Source organism: Tursiops truncatus, chromosome 6 (genome assembly GCF_011762595.2).
Source record: "Tursiops truncatus isolate mTurTru1 chromosome 6, mTurTru1.mat.Y, whole genome shotgun sequence".
Lineage (NCBI taxonomy): Eukaryota > Metazoa > Chordata > Mammalia > Artiodactyla > Delphinidae > Tursiops > Tursiops truncatus.
The window spans coordinates 6,513,836-6,532,885 of NC_047039.1; the positions used below are offsets into that span (position 1 = coordinate 6,513,836).

At 43.1% G+C, this 19,050-nt stretch overlaps 1 long non-coding RNA gene across 1 annotated transcript in view; it reads left to right on the plus strand.

Moving 5' to 3' along the window:
• LOC117312545 (uncharacterized) overlaps window positions 1-19,050 on the plus strand; it is a 130,850-nt gene that overhangs the window by 101,038 nt on the left and 10,762 nt on the right. The window contains exon 13 of the long non-coding RNA XR_012332338.1: window positions 1-19,050. This exon is cut by the window's left edge and continues 15,307 nt beyond it; it is cut by the window's right edge and continues 10,762 nt beyond it. This is a non-coding gene — a long non-coding RNA (uncharacterized lncRNA).

Genomic DNA, 19,050 nt, shown 5'->3' on the forward strand with positions numbered 1-19,050 from the left:
CATCTCCGAGGTTCCAGGCTGTCCACCGTGTAAGCATGCTTGTAAAGACGGTCCATCCAGAACAGAGGTGTCAGCGTCTCCGCCTGCAAGATGTCAGACACAGGAGAGGCCCTTGGAGAACTGTCTCCCGCCCGACATGACACAGCGCACGCCAAGCACGGCACCAGGACAGAAGCACCCTGGTCCCCTGTGAGTGAGCAGAGCGCGCTGGGGGCTGCACAATCAGGGGCCTGGAAGGGAGGGCGAGGCTGGACCAAGAGCGGGGAGAGGGCTCCACCCCCTGTGCAGGTGCGCAGACATGGTACGAGGCGTTCGTAGACCTACCAAAGAGCAGTTTGGTGGAAGGGAGAGTGTTATAGGAAAGCCGTGGGGTCTGGACGTCCCGGGAGGGCCTGGGATGCCTGAGGAACTTCCCGCAGCGAGGAGGAGGGTCGGTAATGGTGCCGCCAGCGACATGGCTGGGGATGGCCGGAGCGGAGGAGACGGGAGGCGAGGCAGGGACGGGTCTGGGCATCAAGTGCTGGGTACGTGAGCGCTTCCCACATGGCAGGGCAGCGCACCCGTATTTATTGTTTCGCTTCCTTTACTATGCAGCAGGCAGGAAAGCTTGCAGGGAACTTCATGTCTGTAAGGATGAAGGGATAGCACCATTGATAGACCCGTTACCTCAAGTGGCATTTCCTAAATTTCTCACGAGGGCATCACCCAGGTGTTCAGTGCTGGATCCTCTCATGTATTTTAGGATCAGGCCCTTCCCTGCAGGTATCAGTGTCAGGTTCTAAAGGACCCCAGGGGCCCTTACTGCCCAGGATAAGGGAGGGCTTTGGTGTGGGGCGGATAGATAGAAATACCCGTGTCGTACCTGGGTGACCAGTCATGATAGCAGCTCTGAAAGTGAGAAAACTAGTGTAAAGGACACATCCGCAGGGAAACCCGGATACTAACAGGCAAATGGCTTCAACAGAGGAGCCCCTGACAAAGAAGATGCTGGACATCCCTGTCCTTAACCCTCAGACTGGAGACGGAAATTCTACGTGTCCTCGAGTGGCTTCCTACTCTTCTCACAGAACAGTCCTGGCTCCTTGACCTGGTGTGAGAAGCAGCAGCACGCCCCTGGCCCCCGCACCTCCACAGTGAGTGAAGTGCCCCCGACTCGGCTTCCGCCATCCATCATGGAAGGCTTTGGCAGACCGCTGTGGAAACCAACTCCTAAATATTTTAAGCAGAGACCATGGCTGACAGGAGTCAAACTTTCTGTATTAATGGAGGATTAAAACCTCAGCTGTTTCCAGTAATTTATTATGCACCCGCTTATAAACACATTGCACTGGTCATGGAACGTATACGTGTAGCAGGCCCTCCAGAGATGGATGAAGAACACTTCAAGGGCATCAAGGGCACCCAGGTTCCAGCATGGAAGCACAATCACAGTTGGCAACCTTTGCATGGGAAGTCCCCTGACCGTTGGTGACCTGTGTCCTGTGGCCACTGTCTGGGAACCACTGCACGTGACAAAGGAGCAAGACCCTCTGGCCTTACTCAGACCCATCATTACACTGTCCCCAGAAGTGACCCATGTCAGCCTTCAAGGGCTCATGTTGCGAAAGGCAATCATCTGTCTCGTGAGAAAAGCCATCGAAGTGCCAAATTATTGATGGACAAATCACCACACCCAGTGTGCTGTGTCTGACTGTGGGCACCACACCTCAGGGGCAACATTAGCCCCAAACGTGACACATGCAGGGCAGAAGCGTTCAGACCAGAAGGGGACACAAACCATGCGATGCTGGGACAAAGGAACAGGATTCACATGGATAGAAGGGGTGGGGGGGCACGCTTGCTGTCCGAATGCTCTGGAGGTTGTGGAGAGGAAGGTTTTCCCAGGGTGGGGGCGGAAACCAATGGTAAAGGCTGGTTGCTGTGAAAACAGATTTATGCTAAAAAACCCAGGGGTGTGGGGGGAGTACTTCCTAACAGTTTGTGAGAACGGGCTGAGCTCTCTGTCACTGGAGATGCTCAGTCCTTGGCTGCATGGCCATGCTGGAAGAAACACTGCAGAAAAACTCCAGCGTCGGATCACTGAAGGAAGGGACTAAGTTTCCCCCGCAGGACCTTGTGATGCCATGCATGGGGGACTTGAATCTGAAGTTGGGGTGTGTGTGGTCTTGTAATAGGGAAGAATAAATCTGACTCCATATTGGATCTATTTCTTTAGCTCCAACCTTTGTGCCCTGTTGCCTCTGCTTAAGTCATGCTGGCTCTGCACCTTTTGTAAAAGAATGTTGCCTATGGCTTGAAATATACAGGATAGCCTGACCTTGACCTGACCTGAACACAGAATAACAGAAACCTGGCCTACAGGGACAGCTACAAGAACAAAGGATCTGACACCAAGAAGTTTGCAACAATTCACACACCCCCTCACCTTGCCTTTAAAAAGGGCTTTGCTGAAAGCTTTTCGGAGTTTGGCCTTTTTAAGGCATGAGCCACCTGTCTCCTTGCCTGGCCCCACAATTAACCTCTCTGCTTCAAACTCTAATGTTTCAGTATTGTTCAGTCTCACTGTGTTATTAGGCACAGACTTGCGTTCAGTACAATTATGGTGAGCCAGCCAGGAATCTGTGCCTGTGGCGGGTGGACCCCGGCCAGGGACAGCCCCTTCCCAAGTTCCCAGCAGCTGCTGGAGCTCATTTTGCATCCAGGAACTGTGAGGGACTCTCCCTGAGAGGCGTCAGCTGCCCCAGTGCACAAGGTCATTTGGAGCAGAGAAATGTCCAGAGCTGTGGTCCACATTTGGTGTCACTTGGGGGTAAGTCGCTCCATCTTGCACAGGCTGGGAATTCTCTCCACTCCATTTGGGTTACTTCCCTTGTAGGAAGTGAGACACTCTGGGTCTGTTCTCTTTTGAGAGCTAAGCCAGTCTGTTTGGAGACCTCCATCTGGGAGTAGAAATGGAATTTTAGACTACACCTCCACTGATTTCTGTGTGACCGTAGTTTGTGTTTTTTTGTGTGTGTATTGTTTTGGGGTGAGCCACTCCAGCTTGTGCCTTTGTTAGTGGGACCATTCGTTTGTTGTTTGTATGTGTGTGTATCAGTATGCACTGGTCAGTTGAGACGTCTTCGGTAACAGGGCTTGCGTGTGACGGCACCAGGGTGTCCTTCCCTATTGTGTTGGGTTTTGCCTGTGGTCGAGCATTAGTTGGGATTTTCCTTTTGCAATGAATGGGTATTTCCCTTTTTGGCACTGGGGAACTGTGATCCTGAAAGACCATTTTGCATTGCATTTGTTTGCTTTATTAATATTAGATAACACCAGCCATGAATAATTAAGTATGGATAATCAGAGCTCTGTTCCATCTTGTAGTCCCCCTAGCATGTATTTTGCAAAACTGGGAGATCTTCAGTATGCTCCTAGAAAGGGAGAGAAAAAAGATTTTTTTTAAACATTTCACCACCACTACATTCTTTAGACTCTGGACTAAATTACTTAAGATGAAACTCTCTTAAAATTCCAAAACTGGTTCTTTTTGCATATGCATTTAAGAGAAAGCTGGCTTGATAAAATACCTTTTATTCAGAATTCTGACCCCAAGAGAACGAAAATATTCTGAGGAGCAAGCTTGAAGGTAACTAAGTAAGTTCAACCTATTCCAACTGTTATTTTTGGTTTGCATTTGCCAGGTGAATTGCCATGACACGTGTGGTAATGATTCCTTATCTTTACATTTGCATGTTGTTTGCTGTTAAAAAGTAGGATCCTTGTTTGAAAAAGTTGAGGAAATTGTTGGACTTCACCCTTTTGTTTTTGTTCTGCAGGAATTAGATTTTGTTCTGTGTGTATGTTTACATTTGTCTTGCATATAAGTTTGCTGGCTATGAGATCTATCTCGATGTATGTGTTTCATTATGATTAGGTGTCTTTGTCTTTGGATAGTATTGCTGAGGTTAACTTGTAAATGAGCTCTATTTAATAGACTTAAAAGTAAATGCTTACAAATTAAATACTTACTACTATTTAGAAAACAGGCCAAAATGAACTTCAGGTCCTCATGATCTGGGAAATATTCAGTATGGAATTGATATCTGGTATTGAAGCTAGCTTAAGCTTGTTGGTTTGACTAATACAGACATGTCTTTTAGAAAATTCAAACTATTTAGGATAAACCTTATAACCAGCAATAGAAATTTCTAGTAAGAGTTTCCGAAAAGTAAGTATAAATTGTGAGAGATGCCTTTAACATTACTTACTTAGGATGCTTTTAAATGCTTGTAATAGAAAACACAACTAAAAGTATCTTAAACAATTACGACTAATTCCTAATGGTTCCAGCATAGATTGAGTCAGTGAATCAGTGACATCAAGGATCCAGGTTCTTGCCATATTTTCCTCTGCCATTTTTACATCTCAGTTTTGTCCTTGGATTTGTTCCCTCATGATCCTAAGACAGCTTCCACGGCACCAGTCCTCGTCCAACAATGACCAGATTCAGGAAAGTATGAACCTTTTGTCCCTTTCAAGAGCAAAGGAAACCCAAAAGTTCCCTTATTTGCCTTCACAGTTCTTAAGCAAGGTTGCACCTGTATTAAATCAAATATTGCCAAGAAGAAAAGGAATTACACCAGGATTGCTTTAACCTAATCCTCATTCACCCACTGGGGCTAAGGAGGGACCAATGAAAATCATGGGCCTAATAACTGAACAGTATTGGGGTTCTCTTGGCAAGGAAGTATGAAGGCAATTGTTGGTGTGGTCAATACAGACATGTCTTTTCTTGTGCCTGGGTTTACTGAGGGTGAATGGGTTTATGTTGTTTCTGTTGCAGTTTGTCAACAGAAAAAAAAATTAGCTTGGTATGATGAAATTCTTATAAGTAAATTAGATGCAAATAGGATGAGAGCTTTTGGGTGACCTCTTTAGAAATGGCTATGATTTGGGAATGTCTGCTTAAGGGTGGTCCCTCCAGATATTTGGTAACTTAAATTTTAGAGTTGTGCTAGTTTGGGTTGGATGACGGGGGATACTGAATAGCTAGGTCATTCCCAGGCAGGGTACTGAAACATTAAGTACTGAATATAGAAGCTAAAGGTGTCTGGGACTATATTTGGTACCACACTATTTTCTATAAAAAGCAGATGTTTTAAAAAATTATTATTGGCCTTCCCTGGTGGCCAGTGGTTGAGAGTCCGCCTGCCGATGCAGGGGACACGGGTTCGTGCCCTGTTCCGGGGAGATCCCACATGCCACGGAGTGGCTGGGCCCGTGAGCCATGGCCGCTGAGCCTGCGCGTCTGGAGCCTGTGCTCCGCAACGGGAGAGGCCACAACAGTGAGAGGCCCGCGTACCGCAAAAAAAAAAAAAAATTATTGTTGTTTGCCAACCTACAGAATGCTAAAGGACAGTTAATAATTGATCGCTTCTTGGATTTCACTAGAAATTAAGGGTTTTTTAGAGCTTTGGATTCAAATTTAAATATGTAATTAAAGCTACTAAAATAATAAAGGAAACATTTCAGTATACAGCAGGAAAGTAGGATATATGTTTTTTTTAAAGGGAGTTTTACACATGGTTGGGCTGAGATTAGGTTAGACTTAAGTAAGTAAATGGATTTTGTTATTAAAAATAGGCTGGTGCAAGACTCGATTTGGTCCCTCTCTACTAAGGGAACAAGTTTACTTAGAATGCTTTTTTTTTAAATTTTTATTTATTTTTGGCCGTGTTGGGTCTTCATTGCTGCGCGTGGGCTTTTCTCTAGTTGCGGTGAGCAGGGGCTACTCTTCATTTGGTGCTGTGGCTTCTCTTATCGCGGAGCCTGGGCTCTAGAGCACAGGCTCAGTAGTTGTGGCGCACGGGCCCAGTTACTCCATGGCATGTGGGATCCTCCCGGACCAGGGCTCGAACCCGTGTCCCCTGCATTGGCAGGCGGATTCCCAACCACTGTGCCACCAGGGAAGTCCCTAGAATGCTGCTTTTGATAACAGATTATGTGAACTTCCTTGCCTGTAAGTGATCTATATTTGTTTCTGAGATCTCTTCTCACTTTGGTTAAGAAACAAGTGTTGTCTTACAGTGACCTGTGATCTTATTTGACCAAGTGTTTTGAAACTTTTTGACGAACTTCCCAAATACCAAATTTTAATTAAAATTCTTTTGCCCTCCAGCTAACTTCGGGATGCTTTAGCGGGCCCTTGATGCATCTTAGAGAGCAGTATTTAACGCGTATTATTTGGTATGTTGAATTACATGGGAAGCATCGTCAAGTGGGTGATAAGCCTCCTCAGATTATACAGTACAGATAAATGTTATTATAATATATTCTAGAAATTATGTAGAGTTTCTGAAATGTAGATATGTCCTGGTATAATGCTATCAGTCATAATTCTGGTTATCTTAAAATGTATATCGCAGCAACTTGACTAAGCTTTTTTGTTAACACACTGTAATCAGATCTTTAACCTTGCCTTTTAAGTCTTTGGTAGACAGTTAAGCTGATGCTTTGCAAACTTGCTTCATCTTCAAGAAGATTCATAGGAAGGACTAATAAATTTTAGATAATACTTTTTCTTTTTTTTTTTTTGCTGCACGACATGGCAAAATTAAGTCGCAATCTTAATTCTCCGACCGGGGATTGAACCCATGCCCCCTGCAGTGGAAGTGCAGAGTCTTAACCACTGGATCGCCAGGGAAGTCCCTCAGATTATACTGCTGAACTGGGTAAGAAAGACATTTAAAACCCTAATGGAAATCCTGATGGCTTCATAAAACGTTAACAAAAGGATTGGTTACTAAGTGAACTGGTAAATACGGTTATAATGTTTATGGGTTTTGTCTGGAATATTACTGATTCTGATTTGTGTTTTCCAGATATAGGGAAGCACTTCCCCTCAAGGTACTCATGACTTACAGAAATTTGGTAAATTATACCTTACTGAGTAAAACTGAAATATTTTTCTTTTCTCTCTGGCTGGTCCCTCCAGAAACTGGAGATCCATGGGTTCTGAGCAGCCTTATCAGGTGAATGGGCAAGACTGTCTCCTGGCATGTACAGGAATCTTGGTATTTTGGGGACCAAGAATGCCACCGAGGCAGAATCTGATGGCAGGCCTTTGGCATGGATTTCCTGGCCTTGAGAGGCCTTTGGGAATTCAATCTAAGACTCCTGAGGAGTTCCACCACAGCCAGTTTGGGAAAGCCTATGTAGTCAGTTGACCAGACTTAATTTATGTGTTTGTGGAGAACACTGCCTGCTTATAAGTCTACTGCTAAAAGCACATGTACAATGCTTGTGTGGCAATTGGGTATAAGTGATAAAATGTATGGCCTATAAAGTGTATACCATTAACATACCTCTGAGCCTGTTCACAATATTTGATCAGTTTTCCCCCATCATGAGTATCTAGGCAAATATAAAGGAGGTCTAGCACCAAAGGACATGATCTAGACTTGGGGCAAGAAGCTAAATCACCCTGGCATCAAGGGACATGTTTTGGTCTGTTGAAGAATTTGCAGTTAACAAGGGAGATGATGGGGAATCTGTACATATTTTGAGGTCTGGGGAAGTCATTCTAGCTGATACATGATTTAACTTAAACTTTATTGACCAGAGCAGCCTGTTGTTTTGTGGCCTTTCGGACATGCATTGTACATCTGCCTTGGCCATTGAGGAGTGGAATACATTTGAAAGTTGAAACTGGAGTAGATGTGGTTCAGACATTCAAGGTAAAACTAGTGGCCATTGTGCATGTGATTTCAGGCACATTCCTATATTGCTGAAAACTTGAATTTTCTGAGCTCTGTCATACTTGAGATGCCACCAGCCATTCTCAAAGTAGTGTCTGCTGGCAGATAGCAGCTGCAACTATATGACCTCAAGATCTCTTGTAACTATTACATTTTTAGACAATAAAATTGTTTTAGTCAGATGTCAGCAGAAAAAGGAGACATGCAGTGGTCAAATTGCCCCTGTTATATATGTTAACTCCACATCAGAAGTTAAAACCTACTTAGATAAAAGTACACAACTGGCTACCTAGCTACAAGTTTCCCCCAAAGTGCCAGGTCCAGACTGCTTTTCAGGCTTATTCTCCTGAATTCCTCAGGGAATGAGATTTTTATTATACAAGACTCAGATCCAGGACTTTGAACTCAAGAATATTTCCAGCTCTGTGTCCATTCCCCAAATCAAGGTAGGACTATGTCCCATTTCAGGAGGAAGTAGCCAGAGTGGTAATCACCCCATTCCCTGAAAGAATTGGGGAAAGATGAAACAGGATTGGAGTTGGAAACCAAATCACTGTGAAATGGAGTTCCTCTGCTGAGTTTATGATTAACTTCTCTATCCAAAACACCGTTCCCCTCTTGTTGTCCAACACCTTCTCCTCAAGATTGAGGAGTATCAAAGAAAAGGGAAGAATTGTAATATGGAGGAACAAATCCGACTCCATATTAGATCTGCTCCTTTTACTTTAACCTTATTTAACCTTTGTGTTCTATTGCCTGTGCTTAGTCATGCTGGCTCTGCATCTTTTGTAAAAGAATGCTGCCTATAGCCTGAAATATACAGGATAACCTAACCTTGACCTGACCAGAGAATAACAGGAACATCAGGACCTTACTGACCTGGCCTAGGTAGACAGCTACATACAACACAAAGAAGTGTGCAACAACTAACCACGCCCCTCCCTCATCTTGCTTTTAAAGGGCTTTGCTAAAAGCCTTTCAGGAGTTGCAGCTTTTTAAGGCATAAGCCACCCATCTCCTTGCCTGGCCCTGCAATAAACATTTCTCTGCTCCAAACTCCGATGTTTCAGTATTGTTTGGCCTCACTGTGCATCGAGCACACAATGTGTGTGTGCTGTATGTTGTTATGTGTAGAATGTGTGTGTGGTATGCATGATGTGGTGTGTGTGTGGTATGTGAGGGGTGTGTGTGATAAGTGTGCGTGGTATATGTATGTGTGTGGTCTGTGTGTATGGGGGGGTATTTCCAGTGTGTGGTCTGTGTGTTTGTGTGCTGTCTGTGGTGTGTTGTATGTGTGTGGTGTGTGTTGCATGTAATCTGTGTGTGGTCTGTGTCTGTGGGGTGCATGTAGTGTGTGTGTGGTATATGTGTCTGTAATTTATGTGGTGTCCGTGGTGTGGGGTGTATGTCTGTGGTTAGTGTAGTGTGTGTCATGTGTTTGGTGTATGTGTGTGTATGGTATGTGTATGTGGTGTTTCTATCTTCTGTGCTGTGTTTACAGGTGTGTTTGGTGTGTGGTATATCTGTGGAGTGCATAGTGTATGTGTGCGGTCTGTGTGTATAAGAAGTATGTGTGGTCTGTCTGTGTGTCTGTGTGATGTGCATGTGTGTGTGTGGTATGTGTCTCTTTGGTTTGTGTGGTGTCTGTGGTGTCTGGTGTGTGTCGTGTTTGGTGTATGTGTGATATATGTATGTGTGGTGTTTGTGATGTGGTTTGTGCGTCTGATCTGTGTTGGGAACGTGTCTGTGGTGTGGGGGGTGTGGTGTCCATGATGTATGTGTTGTGTGTGTGGGATGTGTGTGGTGTATGTTTGTGTCTGATATATGTGTATGTGCAGGTGTGGCATATGTGGTGTATGTGTGTAGTGTATCTGGTGTGTGTGGTCTGTATGTGGGTTTTGTGGTGTCTGTGGTATATGTGTTGTGTGTGTGTGAGGTCTGTGTATGTGCTATATGTGTGTGGTGTGCATGGTGTGTGTGTGGTGTATGTTTATGTGTATGTGTGGTGTGCTGTGTGTGTGGTGTGTGGGTGAGGCATGTGGTATATGTGTGGTGTATATGTGTCTGAATGTGTTGTGATATTTGGGTGGTGTACGTCTTTGCTTGTGGTGTGTATTTGTGTGTGTGATGTATGTGTGGTGTGTTTGTGGCATGTGTGGTGTTTGTGTGTGGTCTCTGTGTGGTATGTTGTGTTTGTGTATGGTGTGTGTCTGTGGTTTGTGTTGTATGTGTAGTGCATGTGTGTGGTCTGTGTGGTGTGTGTTTTGTGTGTGTGTGTGCTTTGCATGGTGTGTGTGGTGTGGTGTTTTTGGTGTGTGTTTTGTGTGTGTGATGTCTGTGCGTGGTTTGTGCCGTGTGTAGTGTACATGGTGCGTGTGTGTGGTGGTAGTGGTGCTTGTACACAGACAGTACCCGTAATGTCCTGACATTGTCCTCTGTATGGGATGAGTGTTCCGTCTTCCCAGGTTTGACAGGGGTGTCCTTTTCTTTTCCTCACACCTTCCTTTACACACACAGGAAAACCAATGACGGGGAGACTTGGCAGTAGCTTAGAGCCAGGCCCACTTCCGATTAGTTCAAAGAACATTTACGGATGAAATGGCCAATCTGAAGTAAAAAACAAAAAGAGGTTGTGGGGAGGGAGACAGGTTAAAAAGAGGAAGCCGGAGGAGGAGAAAACCGTGTGAACTTCAGCACACTATACTTGTGGTCACACAGAACAAATTCCTTTTTACTCGGTACATAAACTTGTCCTAAGCAATGTGCTCGAAGGGAAAATTCCCAAGCTGCAGTGCTAGGTTCAGAGTCATCTATCAAGTTAATCATGATCTATTTTCTTGCCCTGAATAGCGTCAGCTGGAATGTGTTACATTCCATCCCAGGAAGGGAATCCAAGGGAACAATTCCCAGCAAGCAACTGTTCAGTCTGCAGAGTGAAAACCTCCAAGTCCTTTCATTACTGTTCACAATATTTTTCCATCATCTTCCAATTGGGGAGATATAGTCAAATGAGAAAATAAGGATTGCAACATACATTATACAGTTTTGGAACCAACACGGTGTTGGTGTCAGGAGAGACCAAGATTCCAATCGGAAGGCAAGGAGAGGTTTGGTACAAGATATTCACTTATGGAGGGTGGAAAAAATAAGGTGGGCCTGGTACATCCAAGTTTGGCACAAGTTTGGCACAAACTTATAAGAGTACAAATGCTTAACTCAGTTCCTTTCACAAGTACCTGAAATAAGTGGTTGGCCTAATGATATTTTAGCATTCAGCTATGTAATATTTGACAGAATAATGGAATATGCAAAACTATAAAAACGTAGTAAATTGTACACTGTGAATTGTAAAAATGAATATCAATTTGAGGGATACAACAGATTTAAAATGTAAATTTTTATAATTCTGAAGTATTATATTCATTTACTTCATTTGAGATAAAAAATGCCAAGATTCTATTTGCTCACAGACCTGATGTAGCCACCTTAACCATGAATGTCCACAGGAAAAAAAATGAATTGGGCTATAAACTAGTTTCTCTAGTTTATGAATTATTGTCAGCCATGAGTTCTCTCCCTCTTCCAAATTTGGGCCTGATATTAATAGTACAAAGGACATATGTATATATACATGAAAAGGAGGAAGCTGGGGATTTTCTGGATCACATGGGCTAACAAAAAATTTCTCATGGAATACACAATGAATTGAAGCAATATTTTAAAAGAAAATTTACTTAATTATAATTTATCAAGTTAATTTCTTCTATTCTTCCTAATTTGGATGTGAGTAAATAGCCTACCGACAAAAGATATTTTCCTATTGGACTAAAGAATCACATTATCCAGTTTTTGGCATTGGTCTACAGTCTAGACATTGTTATATCAATATTATACAAAAAAATCACTAGAATTTAACCTAATTGACTACTCAAGGCACTAGATTAAAAGTCAGTGAACCCACCCAGGAGACAAGCAAGCACAGGTGCACAGCAGTTGATCCCTGGCATGCCAGCTGTTGCCTTTTGGGTTCATGTGAATGTGGGGAGGGTGGAAAAAAGTGAATTTGTTGACAAAATTTGCTAGTCACCCAAGGCCAGATTTTTTGCCTTGTTTTGGGAGAACCCTGCCAACATTTAGTGAAAGATGATAACTTGGACATTTGCCTATAATTCCTGTAACCCCTCCCAGCTGGAGCTAAGTATTAGCATGAAAACACTCACGTTAAAATGGTCCTCCAAGGTTCAGCACCTCTAGGCTGCCTTAATCTGCTCCCCGTTCCATTTCACCTCAATTCTAAAAGTTCCATGTGTTCTTCTATCCCAGCGATGCTGAGCTGCATCAAGTTGGCCGAGCCAGCAAGCTTTGGAAGTTGGTGGAGGAGAACATTTTGAAATCATCTAAAAAGAACATGCTTTTTAATTACAAGAGGGTGGGGAGTGAGGAGACTTCTCCCCAGATAATTGGACCCAAATGGAAATAAGGCTTTGCAAAAATGGAGTTATTGAAAAATATCAGTAACAGTGATGTCTAGATGGTAACTCAAACAGTGGCTCCCTAACAAAATCCACCGATTTATCCATTCCCTGATGAAGACCTTTACTCAGTGTTTCCTCTGAGAAACACTGCCAAGCACGTGGGTGGGTGTTAGACAACACTCATGTGTAAGGGAGATGGCCCTGCTCCGAGAGCCATTCTCAGAGCTCCAAACGGACAAGGACAGCTGCCTGATGCCCTTAGTCTCTCTACCACTGACATTTCCTCACATAAGCCAAAAGGAGTCTGTGACTCAAAAGGTCCTTAGAAGTATTTCATGGCTCCACCCTTTTCAACTGACAGGCATCAGAGAAAGATCCTGACAAGGGATAGCTGAGCACACTAATGACACAAAGCATGGCTTAAGTGAACTCATCCTTGTTTTGAAACCCACTGATAAACACAAACTTTTTGCAGATAAAACAACAGAGGCAGAGAACAGAAGGTGGTTGCCAGGGGTCAGTGGGGGAGGAGGGAGCTGACTACCAAGGGCAGCAGAGGGAGCTTTCTGTGGGAGGGAGTGGCTGGTTCTGTGTCCTGATTGTGGTACATCTACGACTCTGTACATTTCTCAAAGTTTACAGAAATGTACATACACAAAAGTGAATTGTACTGTATGCCCATTCACAGTAAACTTAAAGAAAAGGGGACCCTCATGCACTGTTGGTGGGAATGTAAATTGGTGCAGCCACTATGGAAAATAGTACGGAGGTTCCTTAAAAAACTCCAAATAGAGCTACCATACGATCCAGCAATCCCACTCCTGGGCATATATCAGAAGAAAATGTATATTTGAAAAGATACATGCACCCCAATGTTCACAGCAGCACTATTTACACAAGCCAAGACATGGAAGCAACCTAATGTCCATCAACAGAGAAATGGATAAAGATGTGGTATATATACACAATGGAATATTACTCAGCCATAAAAAGGAATGAAATAATGCCATTTGCAGCAACATGGATGGACCTGGAGATGGTCATACTAAGTGAAGCCAGACAGACAAAGACAAATACCGTATCACTTATATGTACAATCTAAAATATGACACAAATGAACTTACTTACAAAACAGAAATAGACTCACAGACACAGAAAACAAACTTATAATTATCAAAGGGAAAAGGGGGTGGGGAGGGATAAATTAGGGGTTTTGGATTAGCAGGTACACACTACTATATATAAAACAGATAAACAACAAGGTCCCACTGTATAGCACAGGGAACTATATTTAATATCTTGTAGTAAACCATAATGGAAAAGAATGAAAAAGAATATAAACACGCACACACATATCTGAATCACTATGCCGTACAACAGAAACTAATACAACATTGTAAGTCAACTATACTTAAATAAAACTTTTTTAAAGTGAACTAAAAAATTATATACATAACACTATCTTTAGTCAAGTGTGGAAACAAAGACCATAAAATAACCCATTGGAAATATACAGCACTTTCCAGGTCAAAACTCCTCAATGTAATTTAAACTGTATACTCCCATTTGTCTTGATTTTATAAGATTAGGAGACATGTTGATATGAAGATAAATGTTTAATAGATGTATCGGACAAGAATAAAACTCTGTCTCCTAACAAACAGCCAGAGCAAGAACTTTTTGTCCCCAGAGACAGAGTGTGCAGTGACAGCACAGTTCAAGACCCCATTCCAACCGCGTCCATCAAATTGGGCACTGAGCCTGATCCACCTTTGTATTTTCAGCACTGTTTTGCTCAGAGTAGGTGCTCAAAAACTCGTTTTACCTGAAGTGAAGTGAGGAGAAGGCTTCTGGCGGGTACATCCAGAGCAGAAGCTCCGAAGTATCCCCAGTGTGGGATCCATGTAACTTCAAGTTAATTTTGCCACCGTGTGTAAACCAAGACTGCCCAAGGTATTTTCATTTCATTTAGTTTGGAAGTTACTCAAGGTGGAGTTCAGAATTAAGAAATTGGATGCTATCTTGGATATTGGTGATGGGCCATGAAAAATAAATTAGGTCCTTTAAATACTAAGTACTGTATAAAACAACCCAGGAGTTAGCCAGAGAAAAAAATGGCAAAGCCAATTTTTAAATAAACTTTTCTGTAATCAATCAAATCTTTTTAGAATTCAGATACTATAACAGACTCAGAATTCGGTCATAAAAAGAAAGCTGCCAAAATAACAACATAAAATAAATGTAGAACACTTCATTTTTACGAATTTGTTTTTTCAAAAGAAAACAGAGATGCTGCCAAGTTATCCCTCAGCAACCTTCCAACTGGGTAAAGCACTAATATATGCTATTTAAAAATTATAAGGAATCCGTTAAATTGCCAAGATCTCAGATTTCATGTATTGAGGATTTTGCTTTGATGGGAAGCAAATGCTATACAGTCCCTATTGGAATTAGGTATTTCTGGATGTGAGCAGCAGTTTTCTTCAAACTGGAAGAAAAACGCTGTATAAATGAGAGTGAATAATAAATACTTGCCTGTGGAGTCCTCTCTCAGCGTCAGACACCAACAAAGCAGCCTGCAGGAAGGAGGAAGAAACTGGCCTGGGCTCGTGGATCCCCCCTTCCAGGTTTAGACAGGGAACAGTTAGTTGACCTTCAGCTCCTTTGGAGTTCCTGCTACATTGGGGGAGGCTTGTTCCTGCCGCCTTATTGTCTACACGAGGCCACTGACTCTGTCAGAGGCCTCTGTTGTTGCTTATCCTGCTTTGTAGCTACCTAGGCTCTGTGCCTGTGTGCCCGACTCTCTAGTACACCAATGACAGCCTTTCCAGGGGTCTTACCTTCACTGGGAGGCCGAACATCTGGCCCACCCCAGGCAGAGAACCCAGACAGAGTTAGGAACAAGGGCTACAGTTCTGACCCTTTCCTATCTCTTCTTCTCTCTCTCTCTCTCTCACCTGTTTATCATTGGTACGCACCATAATGTGTTTACCAGGTGGTATAAGCTGTTACAGCAGAAGGTTACAAGGCTTTTAATTGGTGCAGAAGCCTGCACTGGGCATCTCTTATAAGCATTCCACCAAGCCAGGCATAGGGAGATGAGAGAGGAGTGGGACCCACTCCCTCTCTCCCTCTTGGCATTCACAGTCCACGCACACTGTTTTATACTCAAATGAGTATATAATTCAATTAAAAATTTTTAATGCATTTTGAGCTTATTTTTGTGTATGGTGTTAGGAAGTGATCTAATCTCATGCTTTTACATGTACCTGTCCAGTTTTCCCAGCACCACTTATTGAAGAGGCTGTCCTTTCTCCACTATACATTCCTGCCTCCTTTATCAAAGATGAGGTGACCATATGCGCGTGGGTTTATCTCTGGGCTTTCTATCCTGTTCCATTGACCTATCTTTCTGTTTCTGTGCCAGTACCATACTGTCTTGATTACGGTAGCTTTGTAGTATAGTCTGAAGTCAGGGAGCCTGATTCCTCCAGCTTCGTTTTTCGTTCTCAAGATTGCTTTGGCTATTCGGGGTCTTCTGTGTCTCCATACAAATTGTGAAATTTTTTGTTCTAGTTCTGTGAAAAATACCACTGGTAGTTTGATAGAGATTGCATTGAATCTGTAGATTGCTTTGGGTAGTAGAATCATTTTCACAATGTTGATTCTTCCAATCCAAGAACTTGGTATATCTCTCCATCTATTTTGTATCATCTTTAATTTCTTTCATCAGTGTCTTATAATTTTCTGCATACAGGTCTTTTGTCTCCTTAGGTAGGTTTATTCCTAGATATTTTATTCGTTTTGTTGCAATGGTAAATGGGAGTGATTTCTTGATTTCACTTTCAGATTTTTCATCCTTAGTGTATAGGAATGCCAGAGATTTCTGTGCATTAATTTTGTATCCTGCAGCTTTACCAAATTCATTGATTAGCTCTAGTAGTTTTCTGGTAGCAACTTTAGGATTCTCTATGTATAGCATCATGTCATCTGCAAACAGTGACAGCTTTACTTCTTTTCCGATTTGGATTCCTTTTATTTCCTTTTCTTCTCTGATCGCTGTGGCTAAAACTTCCAAAACTATGTTGAATAAGAGTGGTGAGAGTGGGCAACCTTGTCTTGTTCCTGATCTTAGTGGAAATGCTTTCAGTTTTTCACCATTGAGGATGATGTTGGCTGTGGGTTTGTCATATATGGTCTATATTATGTTGAGGAAAGTTCCCTCTATGGTTTTTATCATAAATGGGTGTTGAATTTTGTCGAAAGCTTTCTCTGCATCTATTGAGATGATCATATGGTTTTTCTCCTTCAATTTGTTAATGTGGTTTATCACATTAATTGTTTTGCGTATATTGAAGAATCCTCGCATTCCTGGAATAAACCCCAGTTGATCATGGTGTACGATCCTTTTAATGTACTGTTGGATTCTGTTTGCTAGTATATTGTTGAGGATTTTTGCATCTATGTCCATCAGTGATATTGGCCTGTAGTTTTCTTTCTTTGTGACATCCTTGTCTGGTTTTGGTATCAAGGTGATGATGGCCTCGTAGAATGAGTTTGGGAGTGTTCCTCCCTCTGCTATATTTTGGAAGAGTTTGAGAAGGATGCAGAGGACACGGGTTCGTGCCCCGGTCCAGGAAGATCCCACATGCCGTGGAGCGGCTGCGTCAGTGAGCCATGGCTGCTAAGCCTGCGCATCCGGAGCCTGTGCTCTGCAACGGGAGAGGCCACAACAGTGAGAAGCCCACGTACCGCAAAAAAATAAATAAATAAATTTTAAAAAAAAAAACAAAAAAAACCCCATGAATCTCATTCACAACACCCCTCAGAGACACACACCCAGAATTATGTTTGACCAAATGTCTGGGCACCGCTTGGTCCAGTCAAGTTAACACATACAAATTAACCTTCACACCAGGTGAGACTCAACTATATGACTAAACGAGTGCTGATAAGTTTACATGCAAAAAATTATGCTTTTATCATAAGTTCAAGTTTTGGTTACAGAACATTTGAAGATTTAATGAACCATTTTAAGGGGAAATTAGTTAGCCTTTGCAGTGTTACCAGGAAACTATTGTTTAACCAAAACCAATTCTACAAATATTAGCCACTATTTAATTAGTTCATTAGTTCATCTATCAATCATGCATGTGTTCAGCAGACCTCAGTTGGGTATTATTTTGTGCCAGGCACTGTGCCAGACACAGGGTGTTCAGATGCCAAAGGAGAGAAACCCATTCCTGTCAGCCAGGAACTTACTGTCTAGTAGGTGAGACAGCCAAATAAATTAGGAAGTAAAGTGGGTTACTGAATATGCTTTTTTTTGAGATATAATTGACATATAACATTATATTAGTTTCAGATTGGAGGTAGAGACAAGATAGTGGAGTGGAAGGACTTGAGCTCACCTCCTTTCATGAAAACTCCAAAATCACAACTAACTGCTCACAACCAGTGATAACAAAGACTGCAACCTACCCCAAAAGATATTCTACACCTAAAGACAAAGAAGAGGCCACAAGATGGTAGGAGGGGCACTTTCACGATATAACCAAATCCCATACCCACTGGGTGGGCAACTCACAAACTGGAAAATAATTATATTGCAGAGGTTCTCTCACAGGAGTGAGAGTTCTGAGCCCCATGTCAGGCTCCCCAGCTTGGGAGGAGCCCCTAGAGCATTTGGCTTTGAAGGCCAACAGGGCTTGAGTGCAGGAGCTCCACAGGACTGGGGGAAACAGAGACTCCTCTCTTGGAGGGCGCACACAGGGTTTCACGTGCACTGGGATCCAGGACAAAGCAGTGACTCCATAGGAGCCTGGGCCAGACCTACCTGTGGGTCCTGGAGGCAGGGATCGGCTGTGGCTTACTGCGGGGGGGAGGACACTGGTGGTGGAGGCCCCAGGGAATATTCATACGCGTGAGCTCTCCTGGAGGTCACCATTTTTGCACCGAGACCTGGCCCCACCCAACAGCCTGCACGCTCCAGTGCTGGGATGCCTCAGGCCAGACAACCAACGGGGGTGGGGGGACACAGCCCCACTCATCAACAGACAGGATGCCTAAAGTCGTGTCCTGAGCCCACAGCCACCCCTAAACACACCCTTGACACGGCCCTGCCCACCAGAGGGACAAGACCTACCTCTACCCACTAGTGGGCAGGCATCAGTCCCTCACACCAGGAAGCCTACAAAAGCCCCTGGACAAACCTCACCACCAGGGGACATACACCAGAAGCAAGAGGAACTACAATCCTGAAACATGCAGACTGGAGACCACACAGAAAGTTAGACAAAAGGAGATGGCAGAGAAATATGTTCCACATGAAGGAACAAGATAAAATGCCAGAAGAACAATGAAGTGGAGATAGGCAATCTGTCTGAAAAAGAATTCAGAATAATGATGGTAAAGGTGATCCAAGATCTTGAAAAAAGAATGGAGGCACAGACCAAGAAGATACAAGAAATGTTTAACAAAGAGCAAGAACATATAAAGAACAAACAGATGAACAATACGATATCTGAAATGAAAAATATACCAGAAGGAATCAACAGCAGAATTAATGAGGCAGAAGAATGAATAAGTGAGCTGTAAGACAGATTGGTGGAAATCACTACTGTGGAACAGAATAAAGAAAAAAGAATGAAAGGAAATGAGGACAGTCTAAGAGACCTCTGGGACAAAATTAAATGCACCAACATTTGCATTATAGGGGTCCCAGAAGGAGGAAAGAGAGAGAAAGGGCATGAGAAAATATTTGAAGAGATTATAGCCAAAAACTTCCCTAACATGAGAAAGGAAACACTCAAGTCCAGGAAGCACAGACAGTCCCA